Source organism: Diospyros lotus, chromosome 5, assembly GCF_014633365.1.
Source record: "Diospyros lotus cultivar Yz01 chromosome 5, ASM1463336v1, whole genome shotgun sequence".
Classification (NCBI taxonomy): domain Eukaryota; kingdom Viridiplantae; phylum Streptophyta; class Magnoliopsida; order Ericales; family Ebenaceae; genus Diospyros; species Diospyros lotus.
The window spans coordinates 24,961,336-24,975,186 of NC_068342.1; the positions used below are offsets into that span (position 1 = coordinate 24,961,336).

Here is a 13,851-nt window from a genome sequence, read left to right on the forward strand (position 1 = left end):
CATTTGCCCCTTATGTGCCTAGCCATTCAACCCATCTTATCCTTACTTTTAGAAAGCCAATAGGATGCTTCCAACTCCATTTACTTTTGAATTAAGGATAAAGGTAATCATGTTATAAGACTTTTGTGTACAAATCCAATACCATTTTACCACTTTAAGGCTTCTTCAATAAGCCTTTATTATGTCAATAAGTCTTCCAAATTAAGTCTTCCAAGTCAAGTCTTCCAAATTATGTCATTCCAAGACTTTTGGGTAAAAATCTATCATTACAACCTTTGAATATTTTTATCTTCCTATTCAAGCTTTTCCTTTCTTCCAATCTTAAACTTCCAAATACTCATTCATGTGGCTTTAGGATAAGCTCTATCATTCTCTTCTTTTGCAAGACAATGTAAACCTTCCAAGTTTCAAGATCACACTTAGCCTTTAAGTTATCTACTTTTCTTCCCTAGTAATGATGGCTTATCTTTGAAATTCTTTCCACTTGATTCTTCCTTCCTTTAGAAGCCTTTCATTCTTCCAATCTCATGCCTCCAATTGCTCCTAACATGGCCTCCAAGACAACCCTTCTTATCCATTTGCTTTGGTGAGCCAATAGAATTCTTTCAAGTTTTCTTCACTTTGACTTTAAGGGTGAAAGTAAGTATTATCATCATAAGCTTTAGGACTTTTAAGTTAACCCTCCAATCCAATTTCTCCAACTCAAAGCTTCTTAAATAAGCATTTATCATTGCAATATTCTTATTGTTGGAGAAGTTATCCTTTGATATTTGCATTTAGGTCCTTAAAACCATTTCCATTTATACTTAAGCCCAAAACTTCCATTAAAACACTTTATTACATCATCCAACTTTTACATAAAATTTTGGGGTATTACATACATCATACCACGAGCTTCTCCTTCACAAGCACTCGCATATGACCCTCCCGGCATCCTTATTCAGTGACCTCCCGGGTCACTTGAGGACCCCTAAGATCTCACCCCTCATCATCTCATTGTGGCAAGGCTTAAGTCTCTCCTTCCTCCCAAGACCATTCTGAGGGGGGCGGGGGGTTCTCACATAGGTCCCTCCATGCATGCCTAACTCTAGGACCATCAGATGCAGTAAGAAAGTCATACACTTCCTACATCTACGTGTCATGTGCCAACCACGTGTCCCAATCATGACCGACCTTTGTAACTACCTATTGTCCACTTAGCTTTGAGCCAAGTACTCTGACCACAATCTCTCTCTCTCTCTCTATCTTTTTGTATCACTCACCCAAAGGGTCCACTTATATTGTTCACTCGTACAGCTCACTCATGCACTTCTTCACATGGCACCCTGGCATATCGCATCATACTATATCCTTATTTTTCATAACCCATATTGACTTAGGCATCGGAGGGCCCGAGAGGGAGAAATCCCTGCATGCCTTTTGACTATCTTTTATCTTGCAGATCCTCAGAAAGACTGATCTACAGATGATACAGGCACCCTCCGAATACCCATCTGAGGCAACCATGCCTCCCCGGTGTCCACGCCTTCTGCTCCTCTAGTGCTCCATCCTTCTACTCCCCCGAACAACAAGTCAATCCCCTGGCTACCAATCTCCTTCGATGACCTCTCATTTTTTCGTCTCACCAAGCCTTGCCAACTATGTGCTAAGGTTCCTGAACATAAAAAACCAATTGTTGTATTTTGTTAACAACAGTATCTCATACTAATCAAAGGCAGTATAACCCATGTGTTAGTCCATAATCAATTAATCTTAGTCCCCTTCAGAGAAATCTTAGGATTAGGAACCACTTTAAGAAATCTTATGTTATATATCTTTGTCATATATTTTTAACAGCTTAAGAATAAGATCATCAGGATATCTAGAGACTCATTCATATTACACTTGGAGAGTTATGAATGGAGATCTAACCATTTAGATAACATGCAAGATTATCATTTAATGCTAGCCACGCATACTAGATGCCATCTAAATCTAGTATTAGGGCACTAACACTAACATTAGCAACATGTGAAACAACGAGTTCTTACTACAAGGGATGAAATCTATGTGTGACATACCCAAAATATTCTCTAACCTCAAAATGGGAAACCCATATCCAATTACGAGTCTATTTGTAGCCTTGTAATTTGCACACATTTTCTTAGACTCATCTCTCTTAAGGGATAGTGTAGGTACATTAGAAGGATTGAGACCATGAGGAGAAAAACCCTCAGTCAATGGTTTATCTTCTTGCATGGTTGACTCAATTCTTTAGCAAATATTAATATTAGAATGGAGCAAGCTATGTAATGAATGCGTTGAAACAAAGTCAATAGCATGTCAAATATCTGTCATGGGGTGGGTCACTAGGAAACTTACTAGGCATATCATCTTGAAATTCCTCAACAATTTTAATCACATCATAAGTTGTCTTATGCTCATATTAGTGAAACTCAAGACAAACTCTTTTACTACAATGGTTAACTTATGCCCACTGTCATGACAATCCTTTTTAAATGTGTTATAAGGTGGGTGTGCTTCTTTTGGGGATTTCTGGTGCTTGTTTGGCCCTAGTGTCTTTACTAGAGGTTTTGATGGGTATCAATGCAAGTTTATTCCCCTTATAGTTAAAGACATAGGTATTCTTTTACCCATAATGTACTACATTCATATTACCAAGCTAAAGGCAACCTAAAAAACTATGGGTAAAATTCATTAATGATACATCACAATAAATTTCAGCCTTGTAGTTACCTAAGGCAATAAGAACAAGGCATCTCTTAGTTACAAACAAGGTTTGCTTGTTTGCCCATTATACCCAAAATGGAATAGGATGTGGCTTTACCTTAAGTTCAATCAAGTAATGGAATACATAGAAACCACATTTATGGTACTTCCTCTATCAATAACCATTTTGCAAGTTCTCTCTCCAATTTTAATGCATGTTTGAAAAACATTAGGGATCAACTTGCCTCCATACTGGAATATTCACAACATTTCTAGTGATATCCCTATGGTTATCTTGTCTAGACCTGTGTTGGAGGTGATTGCATGTATGCCCTTCTCTAGAATCCTTACCATGATATGCAATTCTTCAAGGACTGCCACCCATGGGTTCATCCAAATTTAAACGCCTTTGGTCATGTATAACTACTTGATATTGGTCCTTATTAATAATGACCCAAATGAAATATGTCTTGCATGTACATCACTAAGGGGTTTATATAGACCAAAGAATCTAGCTAATCAAGAAGCATATCAAATATCAAATCATATCTCATAGTCTACCTAAAATTACTGTAATATTAGTTAAAATGAGTAAGATAAAATTATATCAAGATAACTTATCAAAAAAGATGAGAGAAATAAATTTATCTAAAAAATTTAAGATAAAAAATCACATAATTTCTTTTTAAATAAATTTAACAAACACAATAAAAAATACTTTTATCCAAGACAATTTCCATATCTAACTTTTTCAGTTTATATCTTGATTAATAAATACTATTTTAAGAAATAAATAAGTAAAGATGTTTTAAAACAAATAATAAAATATAATAATAATATAATAAAATATCTTGTAAATATTCCTACTTTTGTTCCCATCAATAGCCCATCAGAGAATGCTGTTGTAGCCCTCAATTTACCAATTGGATGTCAGGTGTCTCTGAATTTGAACTTCTCTAATGTGGAAAAGCTGGCTACTCAACAGGCATACGTCGATTTAAACCCTTAGAAGGGGATAGGTGCACACACTGAATTACGAAAAAGTAGCTAAGTTTACAAGAAAGGAAGCACAAATGAGCAAAAGCTTAAGGAATAAAATCTTTATCCCTATAAGAAGAGAAACTCATTAATATATCTAGGGCATCTTGTATCTTCTCCGTCCCATAGATTAACAAAGCAACTGAAAATTGAAAAAGTAAAAGCTACAAACATAATGAAATATGCAGAAGCTATATAGATGGAGATTATAATTTGAGAGCAGCAACTACTTCCTCCTCACTTCAGCAGCAGGTGTAAGTCTCCAAAAGTCATGGGTCTAGAGGTCTCTCCCCGGAAATATAGAATTTCAGATACTTTTTTTTTTTTTTTTTTAAGTTCAAGATGGTTGCCATATGGGCAAGGAGAGAGCAAACTTGTCTGTAAAAGTCCTTTTGAGTCATACTAGAGAAATAGCTCACTAATGCTCTACCATCCCTGCCAAGCTGAAGATCTCCAAGCTGACTGAATCTCTTTCGCATAATTCAAGGCTTTCTTGAAGCTATCATTCATCTTATTTAATTCGGATAAACAGGATTTCGCCCTTTCTGTGTCTGCCACTGCAGGGAATACCTGATAATGAAAGCAAAAGATAGTGTTTAACTCGTACGTTAGCTCATCACCTCAGACTGGAGAAAAATTAAAAATAAAACAAAACAAAATTACTGAAATGGACATATCCATCTCACACCTTTTGAAGCATTGACAGACATGGGGACACGAGGACACAAGACGCAGGACAAAAGGACACAAGGATATGACATTTTTCAAAAAGTAGGTCGTGACACGATTGAGATACGCTAATTAATAACATAATTTTTTATATTTTTAAAACATAATAAGGTATCAAAAGATTCAAACTTATATTACAAACTCATAAATATGTATTTAAAATTTATAAGCCAAAATTCTAAATGAATAATCTAATTAACAATTAACTTACAATTCAATCATCTTCGTCCCTCGCAATCCATTCAATGTTCAAGGAGCTAAAGAATAGACATGTGAAGGGAACGAAAACTGAACAATCATGCAATCAAAACATGGAAAACAAAAAATCATACAATTACCAAATCATAAAACTAAATAGTAAAAAAGAAAACCCTTACTTTCTAGTTTTCGAAGTGTCCCCTCCTTAATCCTAATAAAAAAATTTAAGAAAGTGTCGGAGGGTTGTCAAAGTGTCCAACAAGCTGGCAACACTGGTACAACCACCCCTAGGAAGTGTCCATGCTTTATTGTCTGCCACATCTCATGCAGAAAGGACAAGTAGAAAAATAAAAATGTGTGAATAGTTGAAGAGAAATTCCATGATACAGTATAATCAGTAGCTAGGCATCATAAATCACTAGCGAAGTTTATTCAATTGGACATTTATCAGGAGGCATCCTAGGTAGCCTTTTAAAACCAAAAGAAAAAAAAAAAGTGTTCCTCATTTGAGAAACTGCAGGATGATGAAAATTCCAAGACAATCTACTTTACGCGTGAAAATGGGCATCTTTCTCTAGAGCAGACAAAGGCAGACATAAGAAGAATACCGGGCCTTTCAATGTTAATTTTTATGGTTGCAAAGTCTGAACCATGGCTCCTTACAAGTTATTTGCTACTCAAGAATCACTTCACTGGGAAATTATATGTTGTACAGCTGCAAGGTAGTCATCGTACAATGATAAAACAAAACATCAGTAAGATAGGAAAATGAAAGTTGGCCTAGAAAACTGTTAATTAATTTTCATGAGTTTCACTGCATCACATCAAAGACAGACATAACCAGGTTAAACCATTAAAGAATATTGAATACCTAACTTTCTTCATTCCTAGAAGTAAACTTTGTTGTGGCACAAGTTAGACCTAAGGATTCAATTCAATAAGAGAAGCACAAAGGTAACCTACCACATCACCCTAAATTAAAACTTAACAAAATTTGGCTCCGGAGCAAGAGGATAACTTAAACATAAGGTAAAAGAAAATGCAGCATTCACCTCTGCACGTTGGTCTTCAATCTCCTGCCGCAGTTTTAGTGCAGCCTCACTACTGGCATCCACGTTATTGAGACTCTAGCAATCTCTGTTCCAGTCTGTTGCATGCCAACATCACCTACAAATAGCTTTGCTCCAAGGTTAGGCTCCCTCATTTTCTGCTGCAATGCTTCATTATACCCATTTCTGAACAAGCTCACACACTACTCAGTACTGCAATCACAGAGCTAACGTTCCAAGTGGATATTGACCTCCTAAAGCAACTGCGCAAAACATAGAAGACTTCATCCACCTTGGAAGTGGTGAGGCTGTAAGGTACATGTTCATCAATCTTAACCTTTTTCACATTTTTCACCATGAAGAATCCCTCCAAAATCACAAAATAACCTGTGATGTCCTGCACAACTTTACTAAAATTTCAACCCTAAAAGCTTTTGTAGCTCTTGGACCTAATTCTGGATCAACTGAACTTAAATTGATCTTTAAATCATGTATTCCATGTAGCCTTCACCCAATTGTGGGAGGAATAATATTCTTTTGGGTATAACTCAATCAGTGGTCCAGTCCTTCAACTCCAACAGAGGACAAAGTACTTTTATAAGAATTATTGTCTGAGGTCATTTAGCCAATTTCATATAATCCATGTACTTCTTTATAATTAGAGAACCCATAGAATCACACTCCTCTTGAAGTTCATATACGACATACTAAATACCGTCTTCTCCACAAAGGCTCAGCAAAAGTTCATCATTTTGTTCAACAGCCAAAACAATGTCTTTGAACAAATTGGTCAAACAAGCCATGAAATTTACAATATTCTGGCATGCGGAGGGTTGTTCCATGAGTTCCACTAATTGCTCAAACTCCAGCCTAGATTTCATAGCAATGATTTTCTTTAAATAGCCCACATACACTTGCAACCCTTCTTTCTCAAGACCGAGGGGTGAATATAGCCTAATGAAGCAGAGAATCACTGGATGATCCCCCTAATCAATAGAAGTAGATAGTATAATCCCTTGGAGCTGTTTCTTGAATGCCAAGAACTGGTCCCTCTGATCAGAAGCTGAATCCTTGTATTTGGGTACTGCAAAAAGGGTGCTGAGATATATGCAAGGAACTTTAGCTTATGAAATCAAGTATGACAGTAAAAGCAAAACAAAATTAGTTGGGTTTTGTGAACGTGATTGGGCTGGTTGTGTTGATATTAAAAGTACATCAGGATATGTTTTCTCATTGGGTCCGGCCTGTGGTGATTGACAAAACAACAGTCAGTGGAACAATCCTATGGAGAAGCTGAATATGAATCAGCTGGTTTGGCAACCCAACAAGAAATTTGGTTAAAAAGAATGTTGGAAGACATTGGTGAGAAGCAAGAAGCAGTAGAAGCTATGGAGGTTTATTGTGATAACAAATCAGCCATTGCTATGGCTAAAAATCCTGTTTTTCATAGCTGAATAAAGCATATTGCAATCAACCATTATTTTATTCAGGAAGTGTAAAAAAAACATGTGATTACAATTTTGTATTTAGGTGTATAGTTATTTTTTTATCTCTAGGTGACAGTTTTTCTTTCCTTAACCAAATCAGTTTTTCCCTTCCTTAATCGCCCCATATGGGCAGTTTCTCCCTTGTATTTTCTATATATATGTATGTCCTCTCAAATGAAAAGAGAGAGAAGTTATTTCTATCCAAAAACTACATAGTATCAAAGCAGTGAGACTGAGAGTTCAGAAGAGGAGAGAGAGAGGGAAAGAGAGGCGAAGATGGTGAAGATCTTTGCCATCATTGGCCACTGCACATCTCCTTCATCTCTGGTCATCTCCTTTAACTTTGTCCACCATAGCTGCAGCCCCAGTCACAACCGTCATCGTTGCCATAGCCCACAATTGTTACCATTGAAGGGATAATGGACTGTAGTCACGACGGAGAAAGCAAAGGGTCACAAAACAGAGATCGATAGAAAAGACGAAAGGCTTTGCAGCACAAAAACCTGGACAGCCATCACCATCATCGGAGAAGATGAACGGGAGCAGCCCAAAGCTGCACTCCAACATCGAAGATGGTAGATGTTGGTCGCAGGCGGGCCCACGGAGAAGGCAGACAGTCACCCTAGAGAAGGTCGATTCGCTAGCCAGAAAGTCGTCATCATGTGGCTATTCAATGACGGCGTTCACAACCGTCCCTATGATCACTACCTCGTCGTCGGCCTCGCCAAATATCCTAAGAAGGTGATTTGCATCGACTCAAGCAAGAAAATATGCCTGCCATGGATGAGTTAAACAACAGGCATGGCAAGTTGTCTTTATTTTTCTAGAGGTTGTTGCTTTAGCGTTTATGGTGGCATCATCTTATTTTAGTTGTAAGGTTATTGCTTCAGCCCAAGTGTAAAAAGCATTGTAAGGTTTTTGCTTCAACCCAAGTGTAAAAAGCATTGTACGGTTTATTGCTTTAACCCAAGTGTAAAAAACATTGCAAGGGATATTGCTTGATCCTGTGTAAAAGCATAGATTGGTTATAGCTGAACCCGTCAAAAGCTACTATTGTAAAAGAGGATAGTGCTCGCCTCTCATAAAAGACACTTGATAGGAAATTTCATCCTCTACAAGATGGCACAAGAGAATGCCACAAAGGAGATGTATTCCAACCTTAAAGACACATCAAGTTTGAGTAAATTTCATCCTCCACAAGATGGCACAAGAAGTCTAGGATGCCACAAAGGTGACGTATTTCGACATTGAGGGCATAGCAGAGGCATTGTCAAATGAGACTTCTCAGTTACCCAATATCTTAGTCATCTAACTAGATATTGGTAACAACTCAACATGTTTAAAGTGACCAAAATAGGCAGACACTTCATAAAGAAAAATTGAAAGTGTAAAAAACATTGCAAGGGTTATTGCTTGATCCTGTGTAAAAGCATAGATTGGTTATAGCTGAACCCGTCAAAAGCTACCATTGTAAAAGAGGATAGTGCTCGCCTCTCATAAAAAACACTTGATAGGAAATTTCATCCTCTACAAGATGGCACAAGAGAATGCCACAAAGGAGATGTATTCCAACCTTAAAGACACATCAAGTTTGAGTAAATTTCATCCTCCACAAAAAGTCTAGAATGACGCAAAGGTGACGTATTTCGACATTAAGGGCATAGCAGAGGCATTGTCAAAGGAGATCTCTCAGTTACTCAATATCTTAGTCATCTAACTAGATATTGGTAACAACTCAACATGTTTAAAGTGACCTAAATAGACAGACGCTTCATAAAGAAAAATTGAAAGTGGACAAAGATCTACAGAAGACCCAGTTTGAAGATGTGAAGATCCAAGTTTGGCCTTCCTAATATTTACAACCTAACTTAAGGCAGTGTGTAGAAAAACATGTGATTACAATTTTATATTTAGGTGTATAGTTATTTTTTTATCTCTACGCGACAATTTTTCTTTCCTTAACCGAATCAGTTTTTCCCTTCCTTAACTGACTCCATATGGGTAGTTTCTCCCTTGTATTTTCTATATATGTGTATGTTCAATCAAATGAAAAGAAAGAAGTTATTTCTGTCCAAAAACTACAGGAAGCATTTGAAGAAAGAGAAGTTCAGTTGAAGCCGTGCAGATTGGCTGAGCAACCCACTGATATTTTCACCAAAGCATTGCCAATAAAGAAGTTGCAGCAACTAAGAGATGGCATGGGAATTCAAGCACAATATATTAAGGGGGAGAAGGTTAATGTGCTGAATATTAATCAGAGTGTTGGTAGTTCTCTTGAAAATATGATAACTCATTTCTGCCTATTTGAATTTTGTGCACACTAGAAGGCTCCTTTGGTGGTGGTGGTGGGGGGGGGGGGGGGGGGGTGTCAGTAAATGTTCTGTGGAAGTTACTGAAAGAAAAAAGAAATTAAAAGAATTTATTGAGCTCTGTTTTGATAGATCCAGCCAACAATCATCTCCTCTACAGAAGTGGAGCGTCCTCCATTCTGCTGCCAAGAGCTACTGAAAACTTCTCTTCAAAATTTAAACACAATAGCAGAATCATTATGACAAGAGCAATATACAAATTAAAGGTTCTCTTTCTATTATATATCCATGCATGGTGTGGGCAACAGGCTAGTAATTGCAGTATTGCAAAGTTCCTCCACTTTCGATTGTTAAGAGACACTGTAATATATTCAGGGCGAAGACTATCATGAGCATAAAAGAAAAACTGTAACAACCTCAAGAAAGACCAGTCCCCATGTCACAAATCCTACATAACCCTAAGAAAGGAAGGGCTTCAGAACACATTGGCCTCACACAACATCCCAATCCTTTATTTTAACTTAAAAGAGAATGTCACAGCTAATCAGAATCTGATCTACCCTCTTACTACTACACTTTATCACCTAAATGATCTATATTGCAACATCAATATCAAATAATCTTAGTTGTGTTTCCATGTTGTAGAGGTTGTTTTACAAAATTGATTATGTGATGGAACATGACCGTGCTAGTTATCTTCATGTCACTTTCTAAATACTTTGGGGAAATACTTCGGGGGGGTGGCCACATGTGCAAGTAGTTATAGAAGTTGTTAGCTGATTCTTAAAAAGGGGCTATATGTAATTGTCATTTCAGTTTTGGCGGGATGTAAGGCGTGGGATCGAATATATAAGGACCGAATCCCATCTGCTTGAAGCATCAATAAATTTCTCTCTCTCTCTCTCTCTCTCTCTCTCTCATTTCTCTCTCTATTCTCCTTCTCGGTTTCTCTCAATCCCCTTACTGAATATCAGAGGGAAGTTTGGCATCAGATCAGTGATCTGACAACTTGGTATTAAAGCATGACCAGGCCAAAGGAGTTTTGATGGCAGAGGGGACGTGGATTAAGAATTTGGAGTCGTAATTATAACAGTTCAATTCCACTGTTTCTAGTCTACAAGCCCAGGTGGAATTGATGGAGATCGGATCAACAAGGAACCATGAAGCGATCGTGGCAATGGATAGGAAGATGGATAATGCCATGGAAGGCTTAGGGAGAAGGTTGGATGAAGTGATCTCACAAATTAGAGAGAAGGTTGGGACTCAAATCCGAGATCAGCTCCAAAGTTACATGGTGATGTTTACCTAGCAGAATCAAGTAAGAATCTCCCCCAACTTCCCTTCTAGAGAAATGATAGAACTGGTCATGGAGTAGGAAATATGAATGTAGGGCCCTCAGAAATTGAGGTGGCTCCAACAAAGGTAGAGGAGAATGTGATGGAGCGATAGCAAGAGGGACCGACTATCCCAAAACCAGCTGAGGTTCCCGATGCCTAAATTGGAGATACGTATGTTTGAAGGGGTTAATCCATGGTGGTGAGTGAAGAGATGTGAACAGATGTTCAACTGGTATAATGTACCAGAAAGGCACAGGGTGGATTTGGCAGCTGCCTATTTCAATGATGTTAGGGATGCCTAGTATCAAGGGTGGTCGTGGTCGAAGGTAAGGAGAGAATGTCCATGGGAAGAATTTGCAGATAAGTTGTGTGAACGATTCGGTGATAGAAATAGAATGGATGTGGTAGAAGAGTTCAACAAACTTAAACAAGAAGGAGGAGTGCAGTCATACCAAGCTTGGTTTGAAGAGTTGAAGTCCGTCATGTTCAATCTCAACCCACACCTCTCTGAAGCATACTTTGTTCCCAGCTTCATGAGGAGCTTAGACCCATGGTGAAAATGTTACAACTAGGAATGGTGGAACAAGCAATCAAGAGCACTAGGCTGTAAGAGATAATGGTGGAAGCCATAATGAAGAAATAGAGACAACAGTCAAGGGGGATTGTCATTGGAACTATGTCACAAGCACGTAAGGGTATGGCAAGGAATTGGCTAGGGTGAACCAAGGATCAAAGGGGGTGATGATTCCTACCCCTATAACTCTACAACAATGCGAGGTGGGAGGATGATCGAACAAAGGAGGTAGGCAAAAGACTGTGCTTCAAATATGGAGACAAATATTTTCCGGGACACCAATGCAAAAGGCAACTACTCTCACTCGAAGGGGAGGATGGAATTATGGTAAAAGAGGAGGAAACAAAGGAACCGATGGAACTGGAAGGGGAGGACAATGGGGAGATCTCATTACATGCCCTCAAGGGGCTAGCCAATTATAAGATTATTAAAGTTGAGGGTAAGGTGCAGGAGTGTAGCCTTATGATTTTATTTAACAGCGGGAGTACCCATAGTTTCTTGAATGAAAATATGACTAAGAAGCTAAATTGTAGACTCACAGGGACCAAGGCATTGATCGTCACTGTTGCTAATGGCAATAAGATGTTGAGTAAATCAGCTTGTGCAGGGTTTTGCTAGGAGATGCAAGGGGAATTGTTTGAGGCCAACCTAAGGCTTCTTAAGCTAGGGGGCTAGGGGTGGATTGGATGAAACACGTGAGTCCCATAAACTTTGATTTCAATAGGATTGTCACAACCCCGCTGAAGGATAGCAGGGTTTACTGCAATTCCGAGAGGATTGCTAGGTTGAAGAAAAGAGTGTGAGGGAGATTAGATGAGATAGCGAAGCAGGCGAGAGAGAGAGAGAGAGAGAGAGAAGACTGGAATGAATATTCTGATTGCCTTTTTGCATACCGTTACACTGCATAACAGGGTACTATATAAAGGCGATTTGGAGGTCATTCCCTGACAGTGGGGCCCTCTCCTAATCATGTACTGAATATTCTAACAACCTACTGCTCCGCTATGGCCTACTGCTCATGCTGGAGGGAATTACATTAAGGCAAAAAGAAAAATAAAAATGCTATCCAAGCAGCTCCATGCGTGACAATGCTCCCTTCTTGAGTGCTTCCTTATCCTCAAGGAAGTTTGATTAGGCTAACCGCACGAGGGAATTTCTGAAGCAATTCAGGTAGATATTCCCAAGTGTTTCCTTCCTGAGTGCTTCCCTGCCATTTGACCAAGACTTGGATTAAGGGCACTCCTCCTTGCTGAATCACTCGTCTTCCGAGTATGGCTTCTGGTTCGACCGCCTGCTCACTTTCCTTAGGTAGGAGTGGTAGCGTGGCATTTGCCGGCTGACCCCCAATTGACTTCTTCAATAGCGAAACGTGAAATACGGGATGGATGTGCGTGTCGGCCGGTAATTGCAGTCGATACGCCACCTTCCCTATCTTGTTAGTTATAGGGAAGGGTTCGAAATACCGGGGGCTGAGCTTAGTAGCTTTCCCGCGTGTCAGTGATCGCAGGTGCGGCTGTTTCAACCTTAGGTACGCTTCATCCCCGACCTCAAACTCCCTTTCCGTCCTCCTCCTGTCCGCGTACTGGTTCATACGGTGTTGAGCGGAGGCCAGCTCTTGCTTTATTTGCCGTGTCACTTCTCTCTTTTGTTGTAAGTATTCTTCTATTGTGGTTGTGTCTGATCCTCCTCCTATCGCGGGTAGCAAGGGGATTTGTACCCGAACAGAGCTTCGAAGGGAGTGGTCCTAATAGCTAAGTGTCGGGTGGTGTTATACCACCACTGCGCCAGGGACAACCACCTGTGCCATTCCTTGGGTCGTAATAGGCATACGCACCTTAGATAAGTTTCGAGGCTCTGATTTACACTCTCGGTTTGGCCGTCCGTTTGGGGGTGGTAGGCCGTGGACAGCCGTAGATTCGTTCCCAGAGACTTCATCAGTTCCTGCCAAAAGAGGCTGGTGAACATGCTATCTCTATCGGAGATTATATTATGAGGGACCCCATGCAGCTGAATCACACGGTCCAAGAAGGCTCTCGCCACCTCCTGAGCTGTGTAAGGATGGGCTAACCCGATGAAGTGGGCGAATTTCGTGAACCTATCCGCTACCACCAGGACACTGTCTTTTCCTTCTGATCTAGGTAAACCATCCACAAAATCCATCGACACACTGGACCAAGCCTGATCCGGAATGGGGAGGGGTTGTAACAGTCCAGGGTAAGGTACCCGCTCCGTTTTGCACCTTTTGCAAACATCACAACTCCTCACAAACTCCTTTACCTCAGTCTTCATTCTTGGCCAATAGAATATCCCTTTTAACTCTTACATACATGTTCTGTTCGCCAGAGTGGCCTCCCAAAGGTGACTCATGCAAGGCCTGCATGATCTTCTTTTTCAGCTCAGGCTAGTTTCCGATCACTATTC

At 39.5% G+C, this 13,851-nt stretch overlaps 1 protein-coding gene and 1 pseudogene across 7 annotated transcripts in view; both read right to left on the minus strand.

The window, feature by feature from the left end:
- Nucleotides 1–3,794: 3,794 nt before the first annotated feature.
- LOC127802162 (conserved oligomeric Golgi complex subunit 4-like) lies at nucleotides 3,795–7,777 on the minus strand (annotated as a pseudogene).
- LOC127801606 (pentatricopeptide repeat-containing protein At4g01400, mitochondrial-like) overlaps nucleotides 3,795–13,851 on the minus strand; it is a 34,318-nt gene continuing 24,261 nt past the window's right edge. For 2 of the 7 annotated variants that reach the window (XR_008023088.1, XR_008023087.1), the window contains exons 2-3: nucleotides 5,727–6,807; nucleotides 3,795–4,317 (exon numbers count right to left, since the gene is read on the minus strand). The gene's annotated coding sequence lies outside the window, so the exon portion shown is untranslated. Of the gene's footprint in view, nucleotides 4,318–4,853; nucleotides 4,987–5,726; nucleotides 6,822–13,851 lie in introns of all 7 variants that reach the window. The other 5 variants (XR_008023086.1, XR_008023085.1, XR_008023090.1 and 2 more) reach the window with 3 other exon arrangements.